Below are 17,062 nucleotides of genomic sequence, written 5' to 3'. Positions count from 1 at the left end.
GCGTATTCGAGAGAAATCTGATAAGATCTCGCTTCAGAAGGAGCTGCTCAGCCAGCCCTTTGTATTTATGGGTAAGTCTCATGGTTACCCCTGACCATAAATCATGTTAATTGGTTTACTGATAAAATGTCTGTCAGGCCCTATTCACATAGTGCTGTGGCACCCCCAGTTACTGTTTAATCTTTGTCCTGCAATAGTTCATCTGTTTAACTGACTGGAGGTGCGGAGGAGTGGAAAAGGGAGTTCTTATCCATAGATGCAAATTTAAGACACTGCTTGGTTGGTTGACCTCACAGATAAATGACACAACTTTCACTGAAACACAACTGACAACACATTGTTAACACATGAGTAGATCACCTTTCCAGGTTATCAGAGGTCTGTATTTTTCCCCAATTAATTCAAATACATTACTTGATAAACCTCCTGATGTCTATTTCTTACATAAATCTCCTCAGTATACCTCACTGGTTGCTCTGATCTTTTCAAAGATGGCTATATCTCATTCTACAGGCTGGTGGTGATGAATAAAAATTGTCTGTGAAGATGTCTGCTTTTAGACTTCTCAGTAAATTGTATTGACTTTCTGGCAAGGACATTGAAGCCCACAGGACTAAACTGTCCCTCGTCAACAGATAGACCACACACACAAACGTTCATTTACCTGTCAGATTAACATTAGGAGCGACTCTGCTCCAGGCCATATGGCAAGGTACCAGGAACAATACTTGGAGAAAGAAGTATTTGTCTTCAAAAATGTCAACAATCATCAATTCACGGAAACCAAGACACTTTAAAAAGCAAAGGAGTATTAAGACACTTGTGTCTAATTTATATACTATAAAACAGGAAGACTTGTTCGGTTGTATTGAGCAGTGTTCTGCTTTAAAACTTTCCCTAGCGCTAGTATCTTTAGCGCAACTTAATTCTGATAGTTCATAGCGGCAGATAATTATACACAAGTTTCTTTCCAAGTAGATCATGTGCTTCTATAAGAAGCTGAGGCAATGCAACGCAATCTACTCTTATTTGGCTGGCGTTGATCTTTGCATGATTAATGGTTTGAAAGGATCCAGAAAAAAGGTCAAATGCAGGAGCTGCTATACGGGGTAATTAAGACAAACATGATTAATAACCCCAAGCTGCCACTGTGTTCTGTAAACAAGATGCAGCCAGATGGGATGCATATTTTGAATATCATACATTAGTTTTCCAGAGCATAAGGGCACAAAGCTATTGAAGGCACTCTGAAATAAGCTTTATATTAATGTTGCTGAAACACAGCTAATAGCTTGTGATGTATGGTGAGAGCGCATTAATGTAACAAACTTTATACCTCATTGAAACTCTACAATCGCTCTAAAAATAGCATTACATCAATGATCGCATTAATGGAATAGAAAAGTCAATGGACTTAATTGCTCCTTAGCTTTATTGTCTCCAGAATATGAGCTGTAGATAACACGAGTACAGTATAATAGCTCCATCATGGAGACTTTCAAAGCGAGCTGTGATAACGGTCCTGACTGAGAGAGGAAAAGTCTCCCACTCTTATTCAGTCCATTATCTTACTTACTCCCCTCTCTTTCTGCCCACCAGTGTGACTGACAGTGTAGAGGGATCAGGTCCAGCTTCCAGGGAAAGCAGGGAGACAGATGTCAAAATGGTCCAGCAAGCAAATCTAACCCTCGCTAATCAGCCCTGTTGTTCCTCTACAATCCACGTCTAGTCAGCAGCTCTCATTCCGTATGAAAAACAATTACGCCGGTTTGAAGTTGAGTGCGCACTAACTCACCTGTCTCTTCTGATAAGTGTGAGGATGGAGCAGTGGGAGGTGAGAGGGAGACGGTGAGGGCAGTGGGAGAGAAGAGAAGCAGGAATCGGAGGCAGAGATGAGTCTGACGTGAAATGTGTTTGAATGTATCGCTTCTCAGGCTCCCCCAAAACAGCAGGGCTACATCTAAAGATATGTCAGACACTTGATTAACAACTCAAGTGTAGAAAGTCAACTAGAAAACACAAACAGCCTGCAATATTAAACGATGGGAGAAAAGATGAAACCAGAAGGATCAGAAGTGCTATTTTGATAAAAGAGAGGTGCTGTCTTCTTTCGTGAGACTGTTTGCTAGTTAGATTAATATTTCAAAACCTTAACAGATTTCAATGAAATCTACCCCAAAGTTGGGAAGATCCAGTGAGGGGTTCAAAAAAGATTTATAAACAACTAAACATGCGGTAAGTTAAAGAAAATTTGGATATTAAAAACATATTATTATCTTGTAATTTTTTAGTAAAGTCAAACAATGTTCCTAGTCTAGATGCTGATATTTCACCCTGTATGTCAACCAAATATTTCAACCTCATGTCACTTGACCCGGAAAAGTGGAAGATGGATGGATGGATGGATTTGTTAAAACTTTAGCAAACATACATTTAAATACATTATATAAGGCAAAATTATGTGTGTGTTTGGGATCATTGTTATGCTGATGAATTAATCTGTTGCCCAAATATGATGGACCCAAATACAGTGGACCCAAATCTGACTGGACATGTCTGTGTTCATAATTTCATCAATCTGGACAAGATCTCCAACACTGCAGTCCAAACAATGGCAGAGCCTCCACCATGATTTACAAATGACTGAAGATAATCAATGTTATACCTCTCCTGATCTCAGGGAGCTCCTTGCAAATTACCTTGCTGATGCAAAAAATACTATAAACAAAATCTCTGTCAAACTTTGTCCTCTTTGGCATGTTTCGCAATTTCAACCAAGGAAACATAGAGTGGCTAAAGATATGACGATACAATTTAAAATTGGTTCTTTGCTAAATTGTGTGCTATGTGTTGACACATGTTTTGCACAGTACATTAAAATTAAACTGTCAAAATGTCTTCTTTCCTTCAAACCATCATAAAATCTAAAAAGTCATCTGCTGTCTGTTATCGCACATTAACAGGCCTACAGCGTTGGTGGACATGTAGCCAGAGACAACACGCATTAACACATTCATTAAAACGCGCATGAAAAGATGGGGTTAATTAACTGACAATATACAAGAGATTATTCCCTTACTTCAAAGGAGAATTGCTCCAAGAAGGAAGAGGATACGCGAGCTGGGATGGACGAGGCACCACACAGTCATGTATTGAAATAATAGCTGACAAAGATCCTCAACATTTGTGTCAGTGTAATGCTCAGTGGCACCAAAAGCAGCGCCACTACCAGAGCCTCCGGTTTAATTCGTGGTGATGGGCCTGGGACTCTCCGCGGGCCGAGGAGGCCCACTGATGCGGTCGGCAGTCGGCCCTAATGCACCGGCTTGATGGGAGATGAGCGGGGAGGGGGAGCGGTCGCAGCCAATGGGCACTTGCTGAAGTAAGACCACAGTGACAGTAAGCAGCTGTGAGAACTTTCATTCTCGCTCAACAGGAGTCGGCGCTAAGTAAAAGCGTTTCAGAGGTTTGACAGAGGGGTGTTGCAGAGCTGTGATTAAATGGCAACTATGTGCAGACCTCTGCAAGTAGCTGCAGGTGGACAATAGAGTTTGACCAGTCAGATGAATGCTGAGGTCATTTACGGGACTCTTTTATCCACCATTCCCGTCTTTGCTTTGCATCCAGCTAAGATGATTACTTTTCTTTGACTACGAGGCGTGAATGGAGGAAAATGTCAGCTGCGATTCTTTTAATTATTTATTTGACTACATGAAGTTGCAAGTTTACACATTTCAGTGTGAACCAGTTTATCCTGCAATATTAAACATAGAAAAACAGCAAAACAGCAGATTTAAGAGGCAGGAAGCAGGATATGTAAATGAAGTTAGCCAGCCTTCTTCTAATCCTCCAGAAAATTGGTGGACTAAATGTTTCAGGTTTTTAGGGCTACGTTATCAATTGATATAATTAACGTGCAAGGATGCGGTCTAACAGGGGGCGTCGTAATTTTACTATGTCCAATTCCATCATGCGGTCTAAGCATTGAATATACAACTACCATTAATATTTACCATCATGCAGTTATGAACCTCTGCCTGCTGGTTAAGATGCTGTTTACATCATATCTGTATAAAGATAAAGGTATGGTCTATTTGTTATTGTATTTTCATAGAACAACAACAGTCACCTGAAGCTCAAAATCAGCTAAACCAATGAGCTTCTGCTACCAAAAGAAGAGGAGGTCCTATGTCCATCTGTCATCCAGGGACAGGAAGTGAGGACAGTGGATCAATAAAAAAGAAAAAAACTAAACTGGGCTCAGAACACTGCAGCTGTCTTCAGGAGGGAGAAGAGCAGACTCCTACTCCTCGGCTCCTGCTGAGTTATGTAGTTATGTAATTAATAATGGCCAGAAAATTGTTTTTGCTAAACATTCTGATGTCATACTGAAGTTGAACTTTGACTTTTAAATATGAAATGTCATCTATTTATTTTCATTATCACAATTTGCTCATATATTCTTTAGTTATAGCCAAAAAAAAGTGTTTTGCAAGGTCACAGAGACCCAAGATTCAAAAACTAGAATGAAAACTTTCCAAAGTGAGGGTATGGGGCAATTTTAGCTAATAATCTCAACCTGAAAATATATCAGAGACAGTAAAACTCATATGTGTTAAGGGTGCTAGCTTATTCTGTAAGATTTAATTATAACCTCACTGTAGAAACCTGAAGACTGTAGAATGACAACACCATGAGATTATGAATTACAATATAAATTTACAGTCGACATCTATGATGACGATGCTAAATTGCTGCTTAACTTTACTCAGCAGAACTACTTACAATATATTATTAAGAAAAGGTAACAAATTGCAGTTGACTGCACTTCAGTGCGTGCAATCTGACCCTCTCAGGAAAACGAGCAATAAAAAAAGAGCCACAACTCCCTGCGTGGGATGGTTTCACTTTCAGGGTCAGTAGACTTTCCAAAGTAACAAGCTGAGCATATGCCGCAGCAGTTCCCCTTATGTCCCAAGAAAGACCCAATTAATTCATCAATCTGTACACCTCTGTCACTGCCTAGTGCATTTTAGCCCCTTGCCAGCAGAGCTCTATCCATTACCGGCCAGGTTGTTGAGCTCTCTCCTCAGCCTGCCTGCCAAACAGCCATCCAGGGTGGCTGCTGGGTAATTACACATTGCCTTGACAACACACGATTGTTTTCCTAGCAGTATATTACTTCATTAGTACTTTCCAACATGCTGTATTTCTTTTTAAATGTCACATTTTTTTCGCCCAACTCAGTCCAATCTCAACTCGTCTGTATATCATAACAATCATTAATAACTGTCAGTCGGCAGCATCAGTTCAGCACACGGGCTGCCTCATTAGCATGGCCCAGCATTTGTTCTGTGGAGAGGCTGATTATTTTCTACAACAGGCCAGGCCAATTACTTTAGTGAAATGGTATCACATAAATCAAAACTTAACAAGGTGGCAAATTTGAAGTTATCTGATTCCAAGAGATACTGTAACTAATATGTCACTGTCACATGTGCTCTCTGCAGGTATGCCGCCGCCATACCAAATATATCATCCCACAGGATCTCAGAGGCTTTCTAGAGGAAATTACCATATTCGGAAAAGTGGGTATGAAAATGGGAGGGTTCAAGCAAGCTGGCTTTGGGCAGTGCAGAGGGTGAAGTGGATGGAGAAAGACTGATTCACGCTCTAATGTCTTTTCAGGCCATCCCGAGCAATATAACATTTCGGCTTTTCTTGGAGCTCAGACGTCTCCTTTTACTCTTTACATGATGATGCTCATCCATCATGTCATGACAGCTACATCAAACCAACAACAAACACGCAAACCCAGCAATCTAAAATATGCTGACACCACACGCAGACACGCAAATACTGAACACTTAAGCTCTTCTCTGAGTGGCCTTTTTGTCTGTTTAAACTATATTTTCATTCTGCTGGGAATTCCCACAACCCAGAATGTGTGATAAAGTACACTTTGTCCGCTAGGCACTGACACGAGAGCGATTGCAGAAGCTGTGTAAATGGGTTTCAGTTTGTTTGCCCTTGTTTCTTCTCCCTCCACCAACAGAAGCTGCAGTATGCGCTGCACAATGACTGGTTTTTACTCGCTGTTAGTTAAAGAGAGATTACCTCTGACTAAAACATTCACCTCATCTTGATGTCATTTGCTCCATTTGTTTTCCACTGTCTGCAGCACTGCCTCTGCTCATTTCTCATTTTTAAGTGAGGATTGAGGACAGATGGATGCGAACTCAAAGTTTCTGATCTTTAGCAGAAGTTATGGAGGGTTATCTTTGGCTGTATATCTCTGCTCTGGCAGCGCTCCCCTGGTGATGAAGGATTAACCACCGCAGCTGTCTCTTCCCCAGGATGATGCAGTGCACTGCTCCCCGACACGACAGCATCACTTAATCTTAATGTCCGCTTCTCCAGAGCGGCCGCACAGGACAAAGCCAATCAGCATCACATGCCATGGGGATGGACCTACAGCTTGGCCCTGGAGTTTCTCACCCTTGCAGGCCTATTCATCAACTTCAGCCACACCAATCCCAGAGTTCTCCCCTCGCAAACCACAGCTGAGCCGCCCAGTGATGTATAGGACACTCAGGGAGGGGGGCCCAGGCCTGCCGTGCGCAAGAGAACACTTATCAGATTGCACATTATGCACTGCTTTGTGTTACTGAATGGAAAAAAGAGGAAAGAGAAGTAATGAATGTACTCAGCCTTCCTTCAGCCCAGACCACCTATTTGCTGTGTTTAAAGAGATATCTGTTCAATAGTGCTCTAGCATTAAGGATGAGGTAGATCCAGAATAATGATCACTGTTCATTTAGATAAATTGCACTCAGAGAATCCATTTGTAAAGATCTGAATTCAGCTGGAAGCAAAGAGAAGGGGATATTTGCTCCACATCCTCTCCAAACTATTACTGGTAATACAGGATGCGCATGCCTCACAGTATGGGGGAAGCTATCTCATAATCTCACGCAGGTTGCAGTCTTTATGATATGAAAACGCACACAGCGACGTATGCAAGACACATGTTACTCATCGACTTGAAAGCAAGAACAAGATTCATTTTCTGGCCATGCGATGTTTAACATGTAATACTGCTGAAAGGGGGAGGGTTGGGGGGCATGCAAAGCGAAGCACATGTAAAGCATTCGGAGCTGATCACTGAGAAGAGCGCGCTGCATTGGTACAATATCAAAGAACAAAGTACGAACACATACAGCTAATCCTTTAAAGTCAAAGACGTTTGATCGAGGGATAACCATGCCCTATCGTGACCCATCCTGATAATATAAAACTACGCTAAACAATATGATGATAGCCTTCCTGTAGCAATGAGAGCACTTTGCCAACACCAGCCATCAACCCCCATTGTGAACCTGATAATAAAGAGATGACACTTTTATGATACCATAATTAACAGTGCTCTAGGATGAAATTAAATCAATATGCCCATCTAATATCATTTTCCCTAGTTATGCAAATCAAACATTCAAAGCCCTTGGAAAGTGATATGAATTGCTTTCACATTTCAGTTCACACATATTATCATATCAGACCTCTTGGGTTTGATGACATGGAGGAGGGGGGGGAGAGACTTAACGATGTGAAGACTGCGCTGGGGAGATGAGAGCGACTCTGACTGCTGATTAGCTCGACGAGACAACAGGATGATAATGTGAGCGCTAAGATTAAAACAGTTCTACTTATTTCTAAGATAAAACGGTAAATCACGCCGTAGTGGGGATCAGAGTGGAAAAAAGAAATCTGGAGACTGTTACACATCAGATTTAAGCACCTCTGCTGCAGAGTAACAAAACGTCTACCGTGCCATAATGAGATAAATTATAACTTTTAATTCCCCAGAACACATGCTAGCACCCTTTTTAGAAACGCTGTATCTCTGCAGTGGGAGGTGAGGTGAAAGTATACGGCCTTTCCCTTTATGGATATGAGACAAAAGGGAGGCTGTGATGGCTGGGTGCAGACAACGCTAGCAGCGGCGGAGGGGGTGGCTAATGGCCGTGATTAATGACAATGGGCCAGAGGAGAGCTGGGACACCGGCGCTACATATATCATCCCTTCTCATCAGTCTATGCACCTCTGTGGCCTCTTCTCTGCAAACCGGCACACTACAGCAAGAAAAAAAGAAAACACATCATCTACTCCCAGTCAGCATACCACCGAGAAGGTTCCAGCGCGAGTCTTTATGGGCGTCGTAGATGATAGCTAAGCAGGGAAATGACATGTAGAATAAGATACAATGAGTAAAGGGGAGGTGGCCGCGTGTGTGATCACTCATGTTTTTCATGAACTGAATACTTCCTGTGCTTAAGTCGGATTTCCAAGGTCTAATCTTCCATATGGAGAGAGATGAGTTATTGGCTATTTATGAATAGAAGTGATGATGAATGGTGCTGCATTTATCTGCATAAGTAACTCCAAGGGCTGGCACAGAAGTTCAGGCAGCTATAATAAACATAGTTTGCACTCAGGGGCAGCTCTTTATTTATGAGGCTCTGCGAATAGATATTATGTGGCCATCATAGTTCCCTTCATTCCCTTGAGGACAGGACAGGAAATAGCTCCTATATATGGAATAGATTTAGAGTTTAAACTACTCTGACCAAGCTCAGCACCATCACTGTAATAAACTCTACTAAGGGTTTAGTTATGGCCATTTAATGAACTGCATTCTTATGGGAATTATAACACACTGTGGGACTTGTGGTTTTAATTAGGAGGCACCTTGTTGGATCCTAGTTAATACCTCTGACTTACTGAAAACATGGCAAATTAATCCCCAATTAATACTACAGACAGATTTAGCCATTATGAAACTGCTTTCACATAAAGGGATGAAAATATCCCATATTTTAATAGTTTAATCTTTTTTTCTGTGATGAGAAAACCATCCCCGCAGAAAACAAGTTCCGCTAACTCTTGACCTCCACTTTGCCTCCTTTAGTACGCAACAAAGTGACAAAACCACTTCCTACCTGTACTGGAGACTAACTTAGTGGATTTATAGTGTGAAACAAAGACATTTATGCTTTTACTTTAATTCAATGCATTTCAGTGTAAATACTGGAGTTTCAACAAATGGTTATTGCAGTGCTAAGATAATTCAAGTCATGTAATAAGCAGATTAATTAAGCTAACCAGCAGTATATACAGGAGCTGCAATTAATTATAACTTTAGCCAAATACGCGTCTTCTACAAAACTGCATTAATACTACTGCTGCTACTACTACAACTTCCACCACCAATAATCTTAGCATAATGATCATAGTATATGTATACACTACTGTTCCCTAACTCCTCCAACATTAATTAAATTGGACAAAATGTACTATGTAAACTGCCTAGCATAACAGGATCATCACACATAGCTTTTGGGAAATATTTTTACAACTCAAATTCTTTCAAAAATTATATATTTTATGCGTAGCAGCTGATTACAAAATGAACAGCGACATTATGATACATACACGTAACATAGACACGTACACGTAATATTGTTGACAATACTCTGAGGTCATCAAACAGTGATCCTAATAGTGCCTGTAACTGATCATGTCTTCAAAAATGAATATACACCTTGCAAAGTAGAATAACAATAAATATGTGCATTTATTATTCATTTGTTTGTTGTTTACGAACAGGCGTTTTTGCCACCATACTATATAAAGAAGAGTTAACATACACGTCTGTGTTTTTATACGTGAGCAAGGGAACAAGCGTCACAGGTCTGGAAATAAATGAACATAGCAAGGATTTTTGCATTTGTGGAAAATGTATGAAAAAATACCTCAATTTCTTAACTAAATGAACATTTTTCAGACTGAACCACTAAAAATATCAAGTTTTTCCAACTTTTAAAAAACGTCCTGGAATTTTCTATAATCTATATGTGAATGTATATGCAATCAAACATAGATATCCATATATTTAGCTATTGTTTTACTGACAACTGTTATTTGGTCTTACATTTGGCATTTTGGCTATTTTCACAACACAAGACATTAGACTAGAGGCTTGTCAGGTAATGCTACAGTTTTAGCATTTTTAAAGCAAAATTGACTAATTTAGGCCAACTCCTTAAGGTGTTGTCAGTGCTAAAAACAGATAACTTTAAGTCTTCATAGGAAAGAGTGAAATAACAGCTATAGAAGTCCAAGACGATTTTAAAAATATCCCAATTTCATTGTACAAATTACAGCACATTTATATTTTCTTGCATATCTGAAAGCTCTCTACTCTAGGACATTCAAACATTACAGTGAATTTAAATTCTTGCACTCGAACAGCATCGGGCTCCTCTTTCTTTTCCTGAGGGCAATTTGTTCAAGAGAATGTTGCCTTTAAACTATTCCCCTCAGGAATAATTTCTGTCCTTCACACTCAATTCTTGTTTAATTTTAGAAAACAAGCTGATAGGTAATTAGTCATTAATCCAGTCTTCTGTGTTTCAAAATTGCTTGCTACTGGCAATAGTTAGAATTTAGCTCTTTCCTTTTGCTCTTTATTGCTTATTAAATGCACAAACAAGGCATCTTGGGAGAAAACAAGGCATCTTTTGTCTCACCAACTGTTCTCTCCTATTTTCCATGGGTGCTACGTATAATTAATATCTCAGCCGTGCCGGAGGTTGTCATTTTTCAAATGGTTTCCCTGGAAATGTTCTACACCTCTTAATGGCCCTGCTAATGCTGTAGCTGTCATGTCTTGGACAGCTGCACTTTTACAAGACAAACTCAGCTGTGCCACGGGCTTCTCTGTGGACTTACTCACTCAAAGGTTTAGAGGCTGGTGCTGCCAGCTGGCAATAGAACACATAACACTTGATTAATCTTTACCTTGTGTCTATGAATGGCAAGTCACCTTCCAGTAGTGTCCCTGGTGTGCAAAATATTTTTACAATTTTCTGATGGATGATGGGTTGGACAAACAGCCACAAATTCAATTGAAACCAGATGACCACTTACTGATGGCCTCCAGTGTGTTAAGAGCTGAGAAGATCTGTAAAACATGCTCAAAGCATTAAAAGTGCAAAATCAAAGAAATTGTAGGACTAATATATTCAGTTGTGAATAAAATACTCCAGTTCAAACATTTATACACTTGTAGAGAATCAGATGTGTAGAAGCTGTTTTTAACAATCTGTGGGTCAGCATCTACTAAACACCCGTAAAATGTTCTAAATTGTCACATATCATCAATCAATACAGAGCATTTTTAAAAAAAAAAATAAAAATTACAAACTATTTTTTATGAATGATCTATTTAGGAGGAATAGGTACAACTGAAGCAATGTAACTACATGCCAGTAGAAGGAAATTAGCAGACAACTAATTGAGTAATTATTGTCGATGTATATTATAAAGAAAAATAACTAGTGCTGTCGGGGTTAATCTCGTTAAAATGACGTTAACGCCATAACCGCATTAACGCGGCAAATCTCCGTTAGCAAGTTAGCACGGATCAACCCGTGCATGGGACTGCACGGCGCTAACGTCAACGAGCTAGCTGCGCTAAAACTAACATGGCTTGCAGGAACAATCACACAAGGATACTAACCTTGGTAACCACAGGTTACTAGGTAAAAATGTATATTCCCCAGCTAGTTAAAGAATAATTACTGACAGTTACTATGGAAAATCGGTCACAAAGACAATGCTGGACCAAGAAAACCTCCTTGAATGCTTTGGTCGCTAGCATAATGCTGTAAATGCTTGTGGAAAACTTATCTGGAAACACATGCCAACTGCTCACTGAGAGGTGGTGAAAAATTGAAAAGGTGCAACCAGATGCAGAAATGGATAATGTTCGCTTTAAAGTAAAAGTTGTGACTTATTCCTGCATTGTTCAAAAGGTGCAAATTTTACTTTAAAGGAAACAGTTCTCTGTTTACAGTTCAGTCCACAGTCTTTGCAGTTTTGCTACCACTTGGTGGGTAGTAAGCAAGTGTTTGGAGACAAGTCCATGTCTGCTACGCAAACTATGGGAGACTGCAGCAATCTTCTAGCAAGAAAAAAAAATCCCAAGAGGTCTTCAGTGCAGCACCATATAGCTCTTTCTGTGCAATTTCACCTACCAAAAGCCAGCAACCTCCTGAAACCACTTTCAAACTGGCCTGAGAATACATGTTTTCCCAGTCACTTCTGGTTGATCACTGTTGGTCACTGGCAGGGTCTATCTGTCTCTGAGTTTTAGCGGTCAAATTTCACAGCAACTGCCTGGGACCTCTCTCAACTAGTCTTGTATTATGCATTTTTTCCTACTGACTTTTTGTTGCTGGAGGGTTACTGACCTGTCTCTAGGCTTGTGCAACTGGGGCGTTAATGGTTGTAGCTTATGTCAGAAAAAAATCTTATTAGAAAACATTCCCTAATGATTGCTCTCAATGGGGAGTCATTTTAGGCCTGGCAAAAATCCTAGCTTAAAGATGAGTAAAAATAATAAAAGCAATGTTGTGTGCGATTCACAGGTAACTGGCTAGCTAGCTCTGAGGATACCTATGTTCACACATTAAACTCTTATGAAAGTATAACACATTATGAATGAGGTGAAAAAATCAGTTTTGAATTTAACTTAAGGCCCAAACAGCATTTATTCTGCTTTGTGAAGAAAGGATGTGATCATACTCGTGCTCTGTGAGCTTTCTAACTGTCCTCTTTGAAGACATTTTAAGTGATATATTTAGTGTTTTTCATGCAAACACAAAAAGAAAGTTCAGTTAAAATTCCTCCATCACAAAAACAAAAGATCCACTGAAGTAAAGATGTGCCAGTCGTGATAAGTAAATCAACATGATGTGTGATATAATCACTGGCTAAGCACAAGTGCTGCTGTTTTCTTCATTTCAAACACTGTCTCTTTATTCCTTTCCTGAGAACACATATTGTTGACTGTGAGATGGTTATCATAATTCATCAGAGTTCAGCTCGAGTTCAAGACAAACACTTTATATGCTTGTTACTTCCTAATAAAACAACACCGACAAAGCTGCTGTTTGCACATGTGCGTCATGCATGCGCTGTGTGTATGATCAGTGGGAAAAAACAAAGACCGCATACAACCACCAGGTGTTGCTTGAAGTGAGAACACCACGAAAAAGCATTCATCAACAAACAAGAAGTGTGTGGTCACAGGACATAAGATACTGCACAAAAACAAGCTTGCCTAAAGGACAACAAATGTAAAAAAGAATTTAAAAAGACAAAAACTGCAAGCCCCAGTTGGTTTACATCTCTATCTTTGTTGGAAGCACAGCATGACGGTGGCCCTTCAACCCCCATTTTCCAGAAGCTTAGACCTGGTTGTTTGATGAGGGCTTATCCCTCAGCTGACATATTATCGTTGGACAGGCCTCTGGCTGCGCCAAAAGAACAAGCTACGCAAAGGATTAGCCTCCACACTCGTGCTAATGCAGTCAAACTGTCAGAGAGATCAAAGCTGCTCACTCCAGATTAAGACCAATTAAAGTAGGTGGCCCTACACAAATTAATAGCTGGAGCGCTCACCTGTTAAAAGGAGGAAAAAACAGTAAGAGGCTTTGTTCTCTCGGCTGAAGTGAAAAAATGCCGAGCTTTCCTGTTGTCAGTCAGTTATGTGTTATGGCAGGCAGTCAGCAAACAAAATCATTTGTTTCATGAGGTTATGAAAAACTGCACGTGTTTATTGCATGGCAGTTACACCCACACGATCTCAAACCACCAGACGAGAGCAGTTACGTCCCGATGCTAACATGGCAGTTGTGATTGCTTCCTTTAATGGAGCAATTTAAAATAATTGGCACTTTGCTTTGAAGGCCACCTTCTCATTATTAGACTTTGATTTGGCTTTTACGGGGTTGTACATTTTGTTACATAGTGCACATACTGTGTAGAGTTTAGAGCAGCCGCCAAATCCATTAAGCTAGGCTACCGAGAGGACTTCTTGCCTCCCTTTTAAAAGGTTGGAATGACTTAAAAAAAAGACACTTTGTCATTTGTCAACAGCGCTGGTAGCAAACCCCGCACACAGACCTGGTTTTCAGTGCCAAGGTTTTAAACTGTGGTACATCATTTTTGAAAATTTAGGATTATTTAGGGCAACAAGTATGACTTATTATAATCATATTTCTTCATATATTATTAGACTACAGTAAGTTTGTATAATTCACCGTTCATTTACATTCACTGTCTGAAACTCCTCTTTACTTTAAAGTCAACTTTCTTCTGATTGGCTACCCCTTTCAAACAAAATCAATAGCAGGTGGGTGGGGCTTCTGTGCTCACCTGCATATAGTAAAAATATACAGTGCTGTGAAAAAGCATTTTTTACATTTATCACACTTACATGTTTCAGATTGTCACATTTTTCACAATTTGTAATATTAGATAACCAGAGTAAACACAAAAAGCTGTTTTTAAATGAGAAAAAGGTGGTAAACCAGCCTCAGTTCGCCAAACTACCACCACCATGCTTGACTGTTGGTACGATGTTCTTTTTATTGCGGCACTCAAACCTTACAAAACTTAAACTTTTGTCTCATCTGTCAACAGAATATTTTCCCAAATGTTTTGGGGGATCATAAAAGTGTTTTTGGCAAATGTGAGATAAGTTTTTGTTTTCTTTTTGGTCACCAGTGGTTTGCATCTTGGAATCCCATGTCTCCTTTTCTTTGTTGAGTCATGAACACTGACCTTAACTGAGGCAAGTGAGGCCTGCAGTCCTTTGGATGTTGTTCTGGGTTCTTTTGTGACATCCTGGATGAGTCTTCAAAGCACTGTTGGAGTCATTTTGGTAGGCTGGCCTCTCCTGGAAAGGTTCACCGCTGCTCCAAGATTTATCTATTTGTAGATAAAATCTCTCACGGTGGTTCACTGGAGTCCTGAAGCCTTAGAAATGGGTTTGGATGATGTGTTACTTTGTTCCCTTTAGTCAGACAGTTTCTGTTTAAGTGATTTTTTTAAATTCAGCGTGTCTGGCAATAATCCAGCTTGGGTGTGGTTAGTCAAACTGACTACATCTTTCCAAAGAAATGTATCTTGGGGATCAGCACATGATGATTTAAGAAGGGGAACCCTTTAAACAAAGGTTTGGATAGGTTTGAACTTTATCTGTTAAAATTGAACTTGAACATCTATCATTGTAGTATATATATGAGAAAAAGCCTAAGTGATAACCTTTAGAGTTTATTCCAAATATCCAGACCTCAAAAGCATTTGCTTTTAGAACTGAAATAAGAAACAAAAAGAATACAGAAGGGGTTAATGGCCTCAGTTATTACAGCAAGGCGAACATCTGAGACTGAGGCATCTGAACCACAGCTGGCCAGATAGGCTGCAGGTCATCTGAGGGCCAACGGAGGCTCTGCTGATCAAGGCCTCTGCTCCTGACAGGGGGATGAATGATGACTACAGAGTAAATGCCAAAACTATAAATTTAGTCCCACACTGACCCAGAGCTCCTCTAAAGTTTATTTACATTTTCACGTAGCGTCTAAGCTTGAACGTCAGTGTCAAAGGATCTCAAGGCCGGATGAATTAGCGATTGCAGTGCGAATGCTCTAAAGCACGCATTGCAGGGAAAGTTCATTTCACTCCGACATGTCCATTGCGAGCGCTGCTGAGGAGCAGACTGAAAGAATCTTTCATTAACTTGTCTTTTCTTGTTACTTGCTCTGAATCTTGCTTTTGACTCGATCCAGCCGAGCTGAGTAGAACCGGGTGTAGTGTCAAAACCGCTCTTGAAATACGGTTTTGTCCCGTCAATTACAAACACTAATGAGTGAATTTTGCTTCCAAAAAAAATAAAAAGAATCTGAAGCCAGACACATTTTTATATGTGGAAAATAAATAAATAAGCTCAGCACCCCATGGTTAACTTTCCAATAGGCTTCGCAGAGAGCTCTGTTTGATGTGGATGCCTAGAGTTGACTGTGTTTGGACAGTCATGGGGTGGAGCTGCCAGGCTTTTAACTGCTCCAGAGAACACAACCCACCACAGAGCAGCACATAGGAGTCCCTCTGTCCCGAGGCTGGACACAAACTATCAACTGAGAGAATGAGAGCGAGAACCACAGTGGGATTCATTCCCGCACAGTCCTGGAGACTAACACAGCGGCAATGAAACACCTTGAAGACCTTTGTAGTGCGATTCTCAAAAAGCATTTCATCTGCTCCACATTGCAGCGCTAAAAGAGATTAATATTAAATCTTCTATTCAAAACATTTTATTTCTCAACACTTGACAGCTACAGGTGAAGAGACGGGGCAGGCAAAAGCTTACTTTGTGAATTAAATCGTATTTAACTCACATCTGTCAAGGCAGGCAAGTATAAGACATACATTCAAAGGAGGTGGAAAGAAGTCATTGCTCCTATTTTGTGGTGTGGGAGGCATGCAATGCCTAATTTGAGAGAACGAACGTGCTTAAGTTATTACTGCAGGAAGGCAATCTGTCAAAGGCAGGCTGTTTTGGCATGTTGCATACCGCTGCTGAGATCATAGAGTCAGATTCTGCTTGCAATTACTGCTGAAGGACCTTGGATGCAGGCAGACGGCCATTAATCCTACTTCTGGCCCTGCACACTACGACATATCAAAATTCCCACTGTCCTGCATGCCACAGCTCTGGGAAAATGTACCAAAGCAGCCAAACCGCACCAGTGGAGTAATTGATGCCATCATTAATGTAATTAGGTACATTTAAATCAGCAGTACGCTATGGCTTACTTTGATCTGCAATGTATGGGCATTTACAGGGGAGAGGAGACCACTCAAATGTACTCTATTAACAGAACGTTACTAGAGCCGAGGATGAAAAATGAGTTAGCAGGCCGGTAGCTTCTTAAGCGATCAGAGAAGCAGAATTGAAGTGTAAAAATTCAAATGCCCTGCATTTACAGCGTTCCTCAAATCCAGACAGTTGAGCGTTTGAGAAGAAACAATGCAGTCTTCCGTTTAAAGACAGAAACGCTTCATTTAGAAGTAATGAAGTCAGCTATGCTATGTTCGTGCTTATGGTGCTCAGCGCTAGCTAATTTCACTTTAGCTGTGTCAGTCTGCTGA

The sequence above is a fragment of the Haplochromis burtoni genome, unplaced genomic scaffold (genome assembly GCF_018398535.1).
Source record: "Haplochromis burtoni strain Fernald_Lab_line unplaced genomic scaffold, NCSU_Asbu1 Contig_37, whole genome shotgun sequence".
NCBI lineage: Eukaryota > Metazoa > Chordata > Actinopteri > Cichliformes > Cichlidae > Haplochromis > Haplochromis burtoni.
Note: the sequence above shows the minus strand (reverse complement) of the source record.